This window comes from Malaclemys terrapin, chromosome 8 (assembly GCF_027887155.1).
Source record: "Malaclemys terrapin pileata isolate rMalTer1 chromosome 8, rMalTer1.hap1, whole genome shotgun sequence".
Taxonomy (NCBI): Eukaryota; Metazoa; Chordata; order Testudines; family Emydidae; genus Malaclemys; species Malaclemys terrapin.
The window spans coordinates 11,106,785-11,120,197 of NC_071512.1; the positions used below are offsets into that span (position 1 = coordinate 11,106,785).

At 45.3% G+C, this 13,413-nt stretch overlaps 1 protein-coding gene across 2 annotated transcripts in view; it reads right to left on the reverse strand.

The window, feature by feature from the left end:
• SLC25A48 (solute carrier family 25 member 48) overlaps positions 1-13,413 on the reverse strand; it is a 124,276-nt gene that overhangs the window by 48,098 nt on the left and 62,765 nt on the right. The window lies entirely within an intron of this gene.

A 13,413-nucleotide genomic window follows, 5' to 3' on the forward strand; every position in this document is an offset into this window, starting at 1 on the left:
CCCACTGTGACATCATTCCCCCAAACCTTAAAGGCACAGTACAACTAGAGCATAGGAATTTCCCCACTGTTTTTTTTTTTTTCTTTTAGAGACAAATGGGGAAGGTTACTGACTAAGTACAAATCATGCATTTATTTCAGGTGAAATTACTTTGTGTTCTTATTGTTCCTTTTGAAAGAAGCATCTGTAAAAGGGATTTTATGTTACTGGCAATAATGATAGTTAAAGATAATTGCATTTGAAAAGGTGGGGTTTTTCCAAAGACGTAATATTTTAAAAACATGAATTAATATGAAATTCTGGGTATGGCATGGAGTTAGGGCTATAGTATGAACTACTTACTTATGTCAGTGGGCTGATACTCACACATGTCACAATATAATAACAACAATACCTAGTTCTTATATAGTGTTTTAATCAGTAGATCTCAAAGGAAAGTCAGTATCACTATTCCCATTTTACAGATGGGGAAACTGAGGCCAAGAGATCTGCCCAGGTCACCTGCTGGAAACAGAACTTAAGTCTCCTCAGTCTCAACCCTATGTGCTATCCACTAAGCAACACTGCCTCTCGTATGATACATAGCAGCATATGCTATCACAATATGAGTAAAGGGGTTCATACTGTGGTCCTTGAATGCTAGGGAAAGTGACTGTGATCCAGAATGCCAACTCATGTAAATAAGAGTAGCTCTATTGAGTTCAACACAGCTATGCTGAGAATCTGGCCCTCTAAGTACGGACTAAGACACATAGTATATCTATCCCGAGGGAAGTTGGACCTCTAGCAGTGGTGTAGCTGGGGGGGGAGCAGGGGGCGCGGCTGCTCCCCCTGAGCACATTCCCCAAAAGTGGCACCTTTTTAACTCACTCACAAAAAAAACTCACCACCCAGTGTGGCGCGGTCTTTGGCGGCGGGACCTTCGCTTGCTCCGAGGGGCTTCGGCAGCATTTCGCCAGTGGGTCCTTTAGTGCCGCTGAAGACAGCCAGAGCTAGTGAAGGGCCTGCCACCGAAGACCCGGAGTGCCGCCCTGTCAGTAAAAGCGCTGCCGGGTGAGTAAAAGCGCCGCAGCGGGTGCTGCCTTTTTTTGTGAGTGAGTTAAAAAGGAGCCACCCGCTGCGGCGCTTTTACTCACCGGGTGGTGCTTTTACTGATGGGAGTAACTCCGGGTCTTCAGTGGCGGGCCCTTCACTAGCTCCGCATGTCTTTGGCGGCACTGAGGGACCCACTGCCGAAATACCCCCGAAGCCCCGCGGAGCAAGTGAAGGTCCCGCCACCGAGGTGCTGCTGAAGACCCGGGTGAGTACAAGCACCGCAGCAGGTGGCACCTTTTTTTCTGATCGCTCTCCCTGTTCCCTCCACCTGGCTACGCCACTGACCTCCAGGGCCTAATCTTGCCAACTTTAACGCGTATGAATGGACCTTACCCACACAAGTAGCCCTGTTGACTTCGATATTACGTACATGAAACCAATGGGACCGTTCACACTTTAGGATTTGTCTACATAGGGACATCCAGGAAAATTAGTTAGTTAAACTTCATTATATCCCTGTGTGGACACTGTTAATCAGAATTAAAGTGGCCTTAATTCTCAATGACAATGTTCACACAGGTGTTTAATGTCGTTTAACTAATCCACTTCAAATTCACACCTTTAGTTCATTTGGATTTAGTTCAATTTTCCTGGCTGCCCCTTAGAGACCAGCCCTTAATGCCCTTGCATAAGGAATACCTATGTGAGTAAGGGGTTGTAGGATAGGGCCCCTACTTAAACCTAAACTTGTTGGTGTTGAGGAACAGGGAAAATGGAACTTACTCATATTCAGTCAACTAATAGCCAGGAAACTTTACTTAAGTACATTAAAAGCCAGGAACTACTGGATTAGGATTTAGGTGCAACAGGTCTGATTAAAACAGTTGAATCTATAAACTCTAAAGTTAAAACATTAGGCATCCTGAGTTAAAGTGTTTTTCTTGACTCTGAACAAGTGAGATCTAAAGAGAGGACAAAAATGACAAGAACAAAGTGACCCTTCATGTACCGCTATTAAGTCTGTGGGATGCTTTCTCAAGAAAGCACACCATGAGCCAGCCAGAAGGTCTAGTGCAGTGGTCCCCAACCTTTTCCGTGGGGCGGGCGCCGGAAGACTAGCTGCCGAGGACCGCATTTCAGCAGCATTTCTGTGGTAGCGCTTCTTGATGTTGCCGCTTCTCGGCGGCTGCTTGTCCGGCAGCCAGTAAGCGGGCACACATGGATGCCCCGGCGGGTGCCATGGCACCCATGGGCACCGTGTTGGGGACCCCTGGTCTAGTGTGGGTGCCATGCCCTTGGCGGGGAGGGGGAAAAAAGTGAGAAAAGGGAATTTCCCCAAAGATTATCCCTCCCCCACCTTCAAAAGCGTTCTACACAATGAGATACTTTACACCATAATAAGCTAAATTTCCACTGGGACTAGGGCTGACTGGAAAATTTATCAAAACTCTTTTGACAGAAAATTCTTTTTTTTGAATAAATAAATTAAAACAGAACACCTGAAAACCAAAATAATGTGGCTTTCAGACAAAAATTTTCAATATTTAAATTTTCGCTGGGAAAAAAAAAAGTTTTTCAACCAGCTCTAATAAATAAAATAATAATGATATATAAATGGATGCACATGGACTTTGTGTATTATTTTCATGAAGACCATTGAAAAATCTGGCCAAATAGGATAACCATTAAGAAGGATGGATGGATGATGAATTAGCCATGTCTTCTATTTAACTTAATGGAGTCACACAGTTAAATTTCCACACCACATTTTGAATATTGAGTGTGAAATAGTTCATGTTACTGTAAAATAGAATTGCAATCAGCTGTTATTCAGACTTTCCTGTAAATAACTTGGATATAGTTCAGAAAGAGTTGGGAAGCTAGAACTGAAATGGAAGAGGAGCTCAATTTCTGGAAATGTATCTCTGAACACAGTGGGTGCCAATCTATTTGCAGTGTGCTGGGCAGTTGACAGCACTTGGAATAACCAGCCCGCAACCATGAATCAGATACTTCCCATTACTATTTCAAACCAGCCCTGGAAAAGGGCTGAACTACCTGACAAAGAGCTAATTATAAAGACTTGTAAAGTGGCTATCGGCAAAAAGTTAGGAGGGGATTCACTGGGAAGAGACATGAGTACCTGGAAGAGCCTTCATTTATATGACTAGGAGATTTGTGGGATTTTGTGGGATGTGAAGAAGTCTCCTTCCAGCCCTGGAAGGATCCGTATATTTTTCTTTGGAGGTCATCTCTGCACTGTATGTGCCCAAACCGACTGGATACTTCAGTCCTGGCCCATGCTTTAATCATGATGGGGGCACATCAGCAAGTGCAACATGGGTTCCCAGGCTTACAATACAGGTTAAACATTGATTGGGCAAGTGTAAAATATTTCTTTATTATGATGCATTCCATTTCAGATACGCTGGTCCAGGATTAACTCCTCTTTGTACATTAACCTCTTTATAAAAGTGTAACTGCAGCCCCAATATTGCAAACAGATACACAGGTGCAATGCCTTCAGCCTTCCCAGGGTCTACAGCATTACATCTCTTAGCATGACTGGGACCTAAAAAAATTGATCAAGGCCAGTAGATTTAAAAAAAAAAATGATAGGAAGCCCCAAAATGACAAAAAATGATTTAATCAATGTGTAAATGAAGTAAAGCAGACAGCATCATATGGAAAGACTACCAGCTAAATCCAGACTGTACCTGAAGACACACCAGTGACCATGGAACTGAGGTGCAGAAGTGTGCCACAGTTGTTAGCCTCTCTTGTAGTTAACAAATCATTACACTCCAGCAGAGAGAAGGTTATCACTGCTTGGCTTTGTTACAGGAGTGCTCTGTCTATGTAATTAGTTAATAGAAATGTAGCGCCTAGCTTTTAGATAGCATTTTCAGTCTTTAGATCTCAAAGCACTTTACAAAGGAGGTCAGTCTCATTATCCCCATTTCACAGATGGGGAAACTGAGACACCAGGAAGGAAATTCCTTGCCCAAGGCGACAAGTGGGAACTGAACCCACATCTTCTAAGGGCCAGTGCAGGACCCTATCCAGTAGGCCATACTGCACACAGCACTTCCTTTGTGCACCTCTTCACAGGTTTTGTGGGAGAAATACATTCCGGAGGAGAGTTTGAAAATCAGAAGGGTCAGAGCTTGTCACCAGAGAAGCATTGGGAGAGCATGTTGAGCATGAGGGCTTAGTGCAAAGAGGCACAGGGACAAGAATGGGAGGAGACAAGAGTACTGGTCATATGGGAGGTGTTGGTGGAGGGAAGAAAGTGATCTGAGGTAAGCGATAAGGCTGGGAACGTAGGCCAGAGCCTTGATGGTGGGAATGGGAAGGAGCTGAAACCTGATGCAGAAGTGGATAGGAATCCAGTGCAGGGAATCACAGAGAAGACATGATTAAGGACAGTGACTGTGGGAGAAAGGGCAGTGGAGAAGGGAAGGGATGAGGTGGTAGTCGGAGAACGTATATATAACATAGTCAAGAGAGGACCAAGGCCTGATAAGGAGTGGAGAGGAAAGGACAGTGGTTAGAGACGCTATATGTCAAGAAGTGGAAGAATATTGCTTTTTTTTAAGTTAGATTTCCTCCCCATGAACAGTATCCCTTCCTTAATTAGTCTGCTTATTATCAGCTTACCAAAAATTATATCTATCTATATATACACATATAGATAGATATACACACACACACATACAGTAAATATAATGCAGAGAGAGAGAGAGAGAGTTAGTTAATGACACCTAATGTGGGAAGCGGGGGGCAGATTATCCCACATCTGCTATTGAGGAGTTCTGACGCCTTCCTCTGAAGCATCTGGTATTGGCCCCTGCCAGAGACAGGATACTGGACTAGAGGGACCATGGGTCTGATCCAGTCTGGCAATTCCTACGTTGCTGTCTCAGTCCATTCCATACAGGACAGGTGTCTATATCGGAAAACATAGGTTTCCTTGAATTCCAAGGCCAGAAAGGACTACTGTGATCATCTAGTCTGACCTGCTGTGTCACAGAAGCCAGAGAACTCCTGCCCCAAAATTCCCAGAGCAGATCTTTTAGAAAAACATCCAGTCTTGATTTAAAAATTGCCAGTGATGGAGAATCCACCACAACCCTTGGTAAATAGGTCTAATGATTAATTATCTTCACTGTTAAAAATTCACACCTTATTGCCTGTCTGAATTTGTCTAGTGTCAATTTCCAGCCCTTGGATCATTTTACACCTTCCTCTGCTAGACTGAAGCACCCATTACCAAAGTTTTATTCCCCATGTAGTTACATATAAACTGTGATCAAGTCACCCTTTAATCTTTTCTTTGTTAATCTAAATAGATTGAGCTCCTTGAGGCTCTCATCATAAGGCATGCTTTCTAATCCTTTCACCATTCTCAGAGCTCTTATCTGAATCATCGCCAATCAATCAACATCCTTCTTGAATTGTGGAGACCAGAACTGGACACAGTATTTCAGCAGTAGTCACACCAGTGCTGTAAAATAATGGCTCTATTTCTAGCTGATACTCCCCTGTTTATGTACCAAGGATTGCATTTAGCCCTTTTGGCCATGGTGTTGTACAGGGAGCTCATATTCAGCTGATTATCCACCACACCTCCCAAATCTTTTTCAGTCACTGCTTCCCAGGATAGAGTCCCCCCATCCTGTACGTGTGGCCTATATTCTTTGTTCCCCGATGTCTACATTTAGCCACATTAAAAGAGATATTGTTTGCTTGCACCCAGTGTATCAAAGAATCCAGAATCTGTATCAGTAACCTGTATCAATTCGTCTCATTATTTACCACTCCCCCATCTGCTTTGTCATCAGCTCTGTTTATCAGTGATGATTTTACGGTTTTTTCCAGATCTGTGTTAAAAATGCTAACTAGCATAGGGCCCAGAATTGATGCCCATGGGACACCACTAGACACATACCTGCTCCATGATCATTCTTCATTTACATTCTAGGCACCACCATGCCATGTAGGAAAAGTCTTGAGACATTGTAAAAATCCTGGACTTGATCCTTTTCCACAGCCAAAGGCGTTCCCGGTGCTACGATTCTCATCAGAGAACAAGAGAAGCGATGCCACCTCAAAAGGAACCTATCAAGTTAGAATGCTCTTGCAAACTCCAAACAAACTGAAGTCGATGCCTCCCAGTGACCTGTGAAGGCTTGTTCACCTTGAAGAAATTTCCCAGTGGACGTGTGCCTGAGCAATGCTTTAACAAGCAAAGACACTACTTTCCAAAACATTGCAATATAAAGGCCAGGCCACCCTCAGTGAATGATGCCTGTTTCTCTCTACCTCTCTTCCCCACATTTGAGACATAACAGCGATTTATAAGATCCTCAATGAGCCGGAAGTTTCTTTGGCATTGTAGCGGGGTGACGACTCACCGGCGCTGCACCTTCTGCTGGTAGTCCGGGGAAGTAGCTCTTCCAACCCAGAGAAGCACCTTCTGCAGGCTGGTGTCTCACCTGCTGCTGGCCCCCCATGTCCCTCCTGGACCACGGTTCCCTTTACATCAGGGTTCTGCCCCCAGCAGTAACCCACAGTCTGTTCTCCCCACCCTGGGGAACCCCCAACCCTCTATCCCCACCTCTCCTCAGTGGTTACTCCCAGTTCCCATCTAGCCCCTGTTCACTGGGGCAGACTGCAGTCTGTAAACCACTCATCATCAGCCAGGGGGGCTAGGACCTGCTGCTTTTGCCTGTCTCTGGACTACCCCTCTGCAGCCCTACTACCTTTTTGGCCCTTTTAGCAAGGCCTGCAGCCTGGGGTTTGACTAGGCTGGAGCTCCCCAGCTCCCTCTGCCCTTCCCCAGCACTGCTCCACTTCAGGTACCCTTCTCAGCTCCCAGGCAGCCAGGTCCTTCTCTCTCAGACAGCTAGAGAGAGACTGCCCTGAGCGCCTGGCTCACAGCCCTTTTATAGGGTCAGCTGTGGCTTGATTGGGACGTGGCCCCAGCTGTGGCTGCTTCCCCAATCAGCCTAGCCTTTCACAGCCACAGCCCTCTCCAAGGCTGCTTTTAACCCCTCCTTACTGGAATGGGGCAGTCACCCCACTACAGGCAGGGAAGGCTAGAAGGGCACGGAATGAATTCTGTGGCTGTATTACTAATGAGTCTAAGTGGAGCAGTTTGTTCAAAGGTATTAACGAGGCTCCAAGTTGTGATTGCAATCCCAGTCAAACATTTCTACAGCAAATAATGCACAGTGCATGGCTCAGCGTACACCAGGCCGTTTTCCCATTCAGAAGCAAATGTCAATCCAGTGTTAGCACTATATTACTATGTTATTAGAGAAGACTGGGAGCTTCTTCAAAGAGGCGAAGGTTTCATTCACAAAGCTCGCCACAGAAATATAACGGTGTGGACAAGGCAAAGTTGGATGCATAGGGAAAATTATTTCCTCAGATCAGCATCACTCCTCTAATCTCCTCTCCAGAAGTCCCACTGACAACCACAGGAGTCCAGCCATGTCAGAAGAGAACCAGAGTAGAGCTGAGATCTACTTTATGGATCCGAGAGCAGAATTTCACCTTATGACTGCAGCTGTTTAAATGATCACATCCTGTGAATTCCAAAAAGCATCATTCAGACCTCTCAGAGTCAAGCACCATGTGTTGCAGGATTGGGGCCAAAGCACTCCGCATCTTGCAGGATCAGTCCCATAATTAGTAACTGAACGTCAGGTTTACATAGCATGCTAAACCCTACATTATGCGGCTAACGAAACTGAAGACACAGCTGTTGCTGATCTCTGCAGAGACAGTAGCAAAGATGATTGCTGAGACTGCAGAAAGCTTATACTGCATAAGCAGATATTTATACTACAGAGAACATGACATGAAGTGTGACTGTATTTGCTGGGTAGGAGTCAGTAGGCAAATGAAAAGGAATGATTGTTTTATAGTTTGACAGAAGCAAACAATATACAATGAAGTCGAAGAGCATTTTGCATTTTCTGTACCGTGCTAGGCTCCACTTCAGTCTTAAGTGAAAGAACTAGAAACAAAAGCTAGTACAGTGGAACCCCGCTATAACGTGAACATTGGGGTCCAAAAAATTCAATCACGGTAAATGCGGGGTCGCGTTATAGCGGGGTTCCACTGTACTTGGGTTCAGTTTGCAGCAGAGTGTGCGCCCTGGCTAACGGGAGGGAGGGAGCGGGGGGAGAGAGAGAAGGGGGGCGGCCAGCAGGGCCGGCTTTAGGCCGATTCGCCCTGGCGGCGGCCGTCTTTGGGGGCCCCGCTCCCCTGGGCAGAGTGCCGGCTGGAGCGCAGCAGCCCCGCTCTCCTGGCCGGACCGCAGCAGCTCCGCAGTCCCGCGACGCTGGCCAGCCCTGCTCTCCCAGCCGGACGGCGGCAGCCCCGCAACGCCAGCCAGACGCTGGCCGGAGCGCAGCAGCCCCACTCTCCCAGCCAGCCACGCCCGCCCAGGGCCGGCTCCAGGCACCAGCTTAACAAGCAAGGGAGGGGGCGGCACCTGCGGCAATTCGGGGGCGGCAGATCCCTTACTCCCTCTGGGAGTGAAGGACCTGCCGCTGAACTGCTGTCGCCGATCGCGGCTTTTTTTCCCAATTGCCGCCGCCGATCGTGATCGCGGCTTTTTTTTTTTTTTTTTTGCTTGAGAACCCCAGGGGCCTGCCGGGGCTGCAGGGAGAGTCGCTCCTGCTGCAGCTGCTGGGGCATGGATCCCAAATGCCCCGCGCCTGCTGCAGCCACCGGGGCCAGACTCGCCCCGCATTATAACCGAATTCGCGGTATCGCGGGCCGCGTTATAGCGGGGTTCCCCTGTATAATCCAGCTAATCATTGATCTTTGTAACAGGGTTATGCTGTCTGTCTCCAGAACCAAGGAAAGTAGGTGCAGCCCTTTGACAGGCTGATGAACCATCTGTTCTTAAAGGTAAAATGCAAAGGTGTTTTTTAGACAAAGATGTTAAAGGTTTAAGAATTCTTTATAGTCCCTCCAGATTAGGCACAGGGGGGAACACAACACACACCGATACACGCTCTATCGTGCCTGAACAATTTTTATAGTGGGGGTGCTGAAAGCCATTGAACAAAACTGTAAACCCTGGATATGATGGAAACCACTGCACACCAGGGGGGTGCAGCAGCACCCCTAGTTCCAGGATTATGCACATGCTTCAAGATTTTGGTTGGGAATAAAGCCCATCCTGCCTGCTTATAGGACCATAGATAATGTTTGAATAAGCTAATACCCTCAGACTTTTACTCTATGGGCATTGGATAGAGAAATTCATTGTAGGGCAGCTTTCTAATATTTAGATGTAAAAAGCACCCTTGTGGAAAAGGCCAATGCAAAGTCTATCCATTGCTTAAGTCCCAGTTACACCCTTAAGGAGTTTTAATGGGTACATAGGCCCTCTGCCTACGATAATAAGGACCAATGATAGAAGAAAATCTGAAGCTAAGAGATAAGTGGTATATATCAGCATTGGAGGCTACAATACATACTTTCTGTGTATATCTTATGACTTCTTATAACTTGGGTGTTTTCTTTTTTCTTTGCCCCCCATAGCCCTTCATGATTGAGCATCTTTTCCATTAGACTGTTTATTTTTAGTCCCGAAAAGTATTTGACAGATACTAATCACAGTAGAAGAATCAGTATTTGAAACAGTGTCTAAAATAGTTTGATAAAGTCTGGGCAGACACTGCCATCTAGCAGAAATATGATAAATGACTCATTAAAAAAGCCTGGTGAGTGGCTTCTTAATGTGTAATTTGCAACGGTTTAGCTTATTCTCACATTATTTGGGAAACACCACTGCTGTCAGATATACAACTATATCCAATATACACAATCATAAGGAAAAATGCACCTGTGGAGAGAAATCAATCTTTTCAATCCTTCCACCAAAGAAAGCAAATCATTTATCCTTTTATTTTAGCATACAGTGGTTTATCTGGATCTACCCAAGGCACTGTTTTTAGCCATTTTAATAATAAATAGCACTCCCATTTCTTTTAATATTTTCAATGAATATTTTTCCTTATCTGTAGGAGTACAGAATATCACTTTATTCCTTGTACTCCTTCATTCTGTGTATTCCTTTTATTCCTTCCTCAATTTTTTCCCTCATTTTTCTTCTAGACAAACAGGAGATTGAAAAAAAAATGGTGTGTTCCCTGGTCCATAAAATAATTATTGTCACCGTTTGAATTTTTTCTTGGATCCAATTTAATATATTGGGCCCAATTCTGGTCTCACTTATAGTGGTATATCTCAGTAGTAACCCTACTGAAGTAATTAGAATTGCAGTGGTGTATGTGAGACCAGAATCAGTCCTACTGGCATAGATTTGTGGTGATGCTTTAAAAAAGGTGATATCAAAACTCCAAGTTATCTTTAAATAATATGCAGCCAGTAAAAACAATTATTGTAATGTATACAAAGAATAGGGCATATAGTGGTTCTCAGACACAGAGAGAATTTGACTATTGTTTTCTGCTGCAGATGCTCTATTAAACAGTGCAAATGGTCATAAAGCAAAAAGAAATTCACCTAGTGTAGACATCCAAAGATTTGTTTTTACAGCTGTTATGTAAATTCCAACAGGGAACAGGAAAGGATGTCACTGTTAGGAAACTAATATAGAATCCACAGACATTAGACCCTTCTTGTATGCAGTACAATTGCATCACTTTAGGATCAAATCTGAATACTTTAATACAGTATAACTATGAAGGGCCAGATTCTACCCTCATGGCCTGCCCCTCCCCCATAGGTTTGCACAGTGTGTGTGACAGCAGAAGTTATCCCTTAATATTTATGTCAAATACAATAGGACCTGGGGTGGATTTGTCATGGTGTTTTTTCATATTCTGAGTGTCTAGAAAAGTGATTATTACATTGGGTGTGTAGGCAAACGCAATACCCATTATGTGCTTAGCTACAATTCACACACAGCTTTGAACTTTAGAATCTGTTTATTGGAAGAGCAGTCATCTCCCATGACACCAGAGCTATCCCTTGCTCTTACCATCTAATAATCCCATGGGATCTTTAAGTTCTATCAGGATAGCCACTGGATATTGGCAGAAAACATCTCATCAAAAGAAGAGACTCAAGTGGAACTATGGTTATTTTCAAACTGTGCTTTGTTTGACATGTATGCAAAAGAGCATGTATTACTCCTGGGGGAATTCTGCACCACTGTGTATGCACAGAATTTATGTCCATTGCAGATTCTTTTTGCTTCCCCGCAGAAAAATGACTTTCTGATGGGGGAACAAAAGGAAGTCACAAAAGTGGTCCAAAAGTATGTTTCAGGTGCTCAGGGAAGCTGGCAGAGAGGTAAATCACTGTAGGGTGAGGCCGGGACTAGGGAAGACCTGGCTGGTGGCTCCTACCCTGCACCGGGCTCAGTTGCTAGTCCCGGCAGAAGTTGGTTATGGATTGCAGATATGATTCATCCATAATATGACTATATCTATAACTCTAGATCTGTCATTAATCTATAATGGGGGTAATAAGCACGTAGATCAGCAACAGCATCTCCTTTTTCTCATTTTGTGGGTTACATCTATAGAATTGATATGTGTCCTCACTGATGAACACCTGAAAATATCGACTGATACTAGGAATCACATGGAAGCAGTGTAACAGAATTGACAGCTAATATGCCAAGTCCTAGACCCTCTAAACACAGATACCTGTCAGTCAGTCATTTGGGCATCACCTGGGGCTCCTGTCACAGATCATGGCATTTAGCATTTACCAGTAATCAGCCATATTGCACACTAGGTGCAAGTATCAGAACAGGCTTTGCTGTTCTCTATGCCAAGGGGTAATATGGCAGGTGTAAGAAGAAAGGATATCTTTGTTTTAGAATAGGTGTCATCTATATTGCATATAGTTTAAACTTATGGAAGGTAATGGATTGATCAAAGAGACTAGCTCTGCTGAAAGAATGTAAAAGCCATGATCCAGCTTCCTAACCTTAGGGTATGTCTATACTACAGGATTATTCCAATTTTACAGAAACCGGTTTTTGGCAACAGATTGTATAAAGTCGAATGTATGCGGCCACACTAAACACAATAATTCGGCGGTGTGCGTCCATGTACCGGGGCTAGTGTCGATTTCCGGAGCATTGCACTGTGGATAGCTATCCCATAGCTAGTCCATAGTTCCCGCAGTCTCCTCCGCCCATTGGAATTCTGGGTTGAGATCCCAATGCCTGATGGGGCCAAAAACATTGTCGCGGGTGGTTCTGGGTACATCCTCCCCCTCCCTCCGGGAAAGCAACGGCAGACAACCATTTTGCGCCTTTTTCCTGGGTGAACAGTGCAGATGCCATACCACGGCAAGCTTGGAGCCTGCTCAGCTCAAGACAGCAGTCATGAACATTGTAAACACCTCGCGCATTATCGTGCAGTTTATGCTGAACCAGAACCTGCAAAACCAGGCGACGAGAGTAGGTTACGGCAGCGCGGCAACGAGAGTGATGAGAACATGGACATGGAATTCTATCAAGCCGCAGGACCCAGCGCTTTGGAGATCATGCTGTTAATGGGGCAGGTTCATGCCGTGGAATGCCGATTCTGGGCCTGGGAAACAAGCACAGACTGGTGGGATGGCATAGTGTTGCGGGTGTGGGACGATTCCCAGTGGCTGCGAAACTTTCGCATGCGTAAGGGCACTTTCATGGAACTTTGTGACTTGCTTTCCCCTGCCCTGAAGCGCCAGAATACCAAGATGAGAGCAGCCCTCACAGTTGAGAAGCGAGTGGTGATAGCCCTGTGGAAGCTTGCAACGCCAGACAGCTACTGGTCAGTCGGGAATCAATTTGGAGTGGGTAAATCTACTGTGGGGGCTGCTGTGATGCAAGTAGTGAAAGCAATCACTGAGCTGCTGCTACCAAAGGTAGTGACTCTGGGAAACGTGCAGGTCATAGTGGATGGCTTTGCTGCAATGGGATTCCCTAACTGTGGTGGGGCGATAGATGGAACCCATATCCCTATCTTGGCACTGGAGCACCAGGGCAGCCAGTACATGAACTGCAAGGGGTACTTTTCAATGGTGCTGCAAGCACTGGTGGATCACAAGGGATGTTTCACCAACATCAACGTGGGATGGCCAGGAAGGGTTCATGACACTCGCATCTTCAGGAACACTACTCTGTTTAAACGGCTGCAGCAAAGGACTTACTTCCCAGACCAGAAAATAACAGTTGGGGATGTTAAAATGCCTATAGCTATCCTTGGGGACCCAGCCTATCCCTTAATGCCATGGCTCATGAAGCCATACACAGGCAGCCTGGACAGTAGTCAGGACCTGCTCAACTACAGGCTGAGCAAGCGCAGAATGGTGGTAGAATGTGCA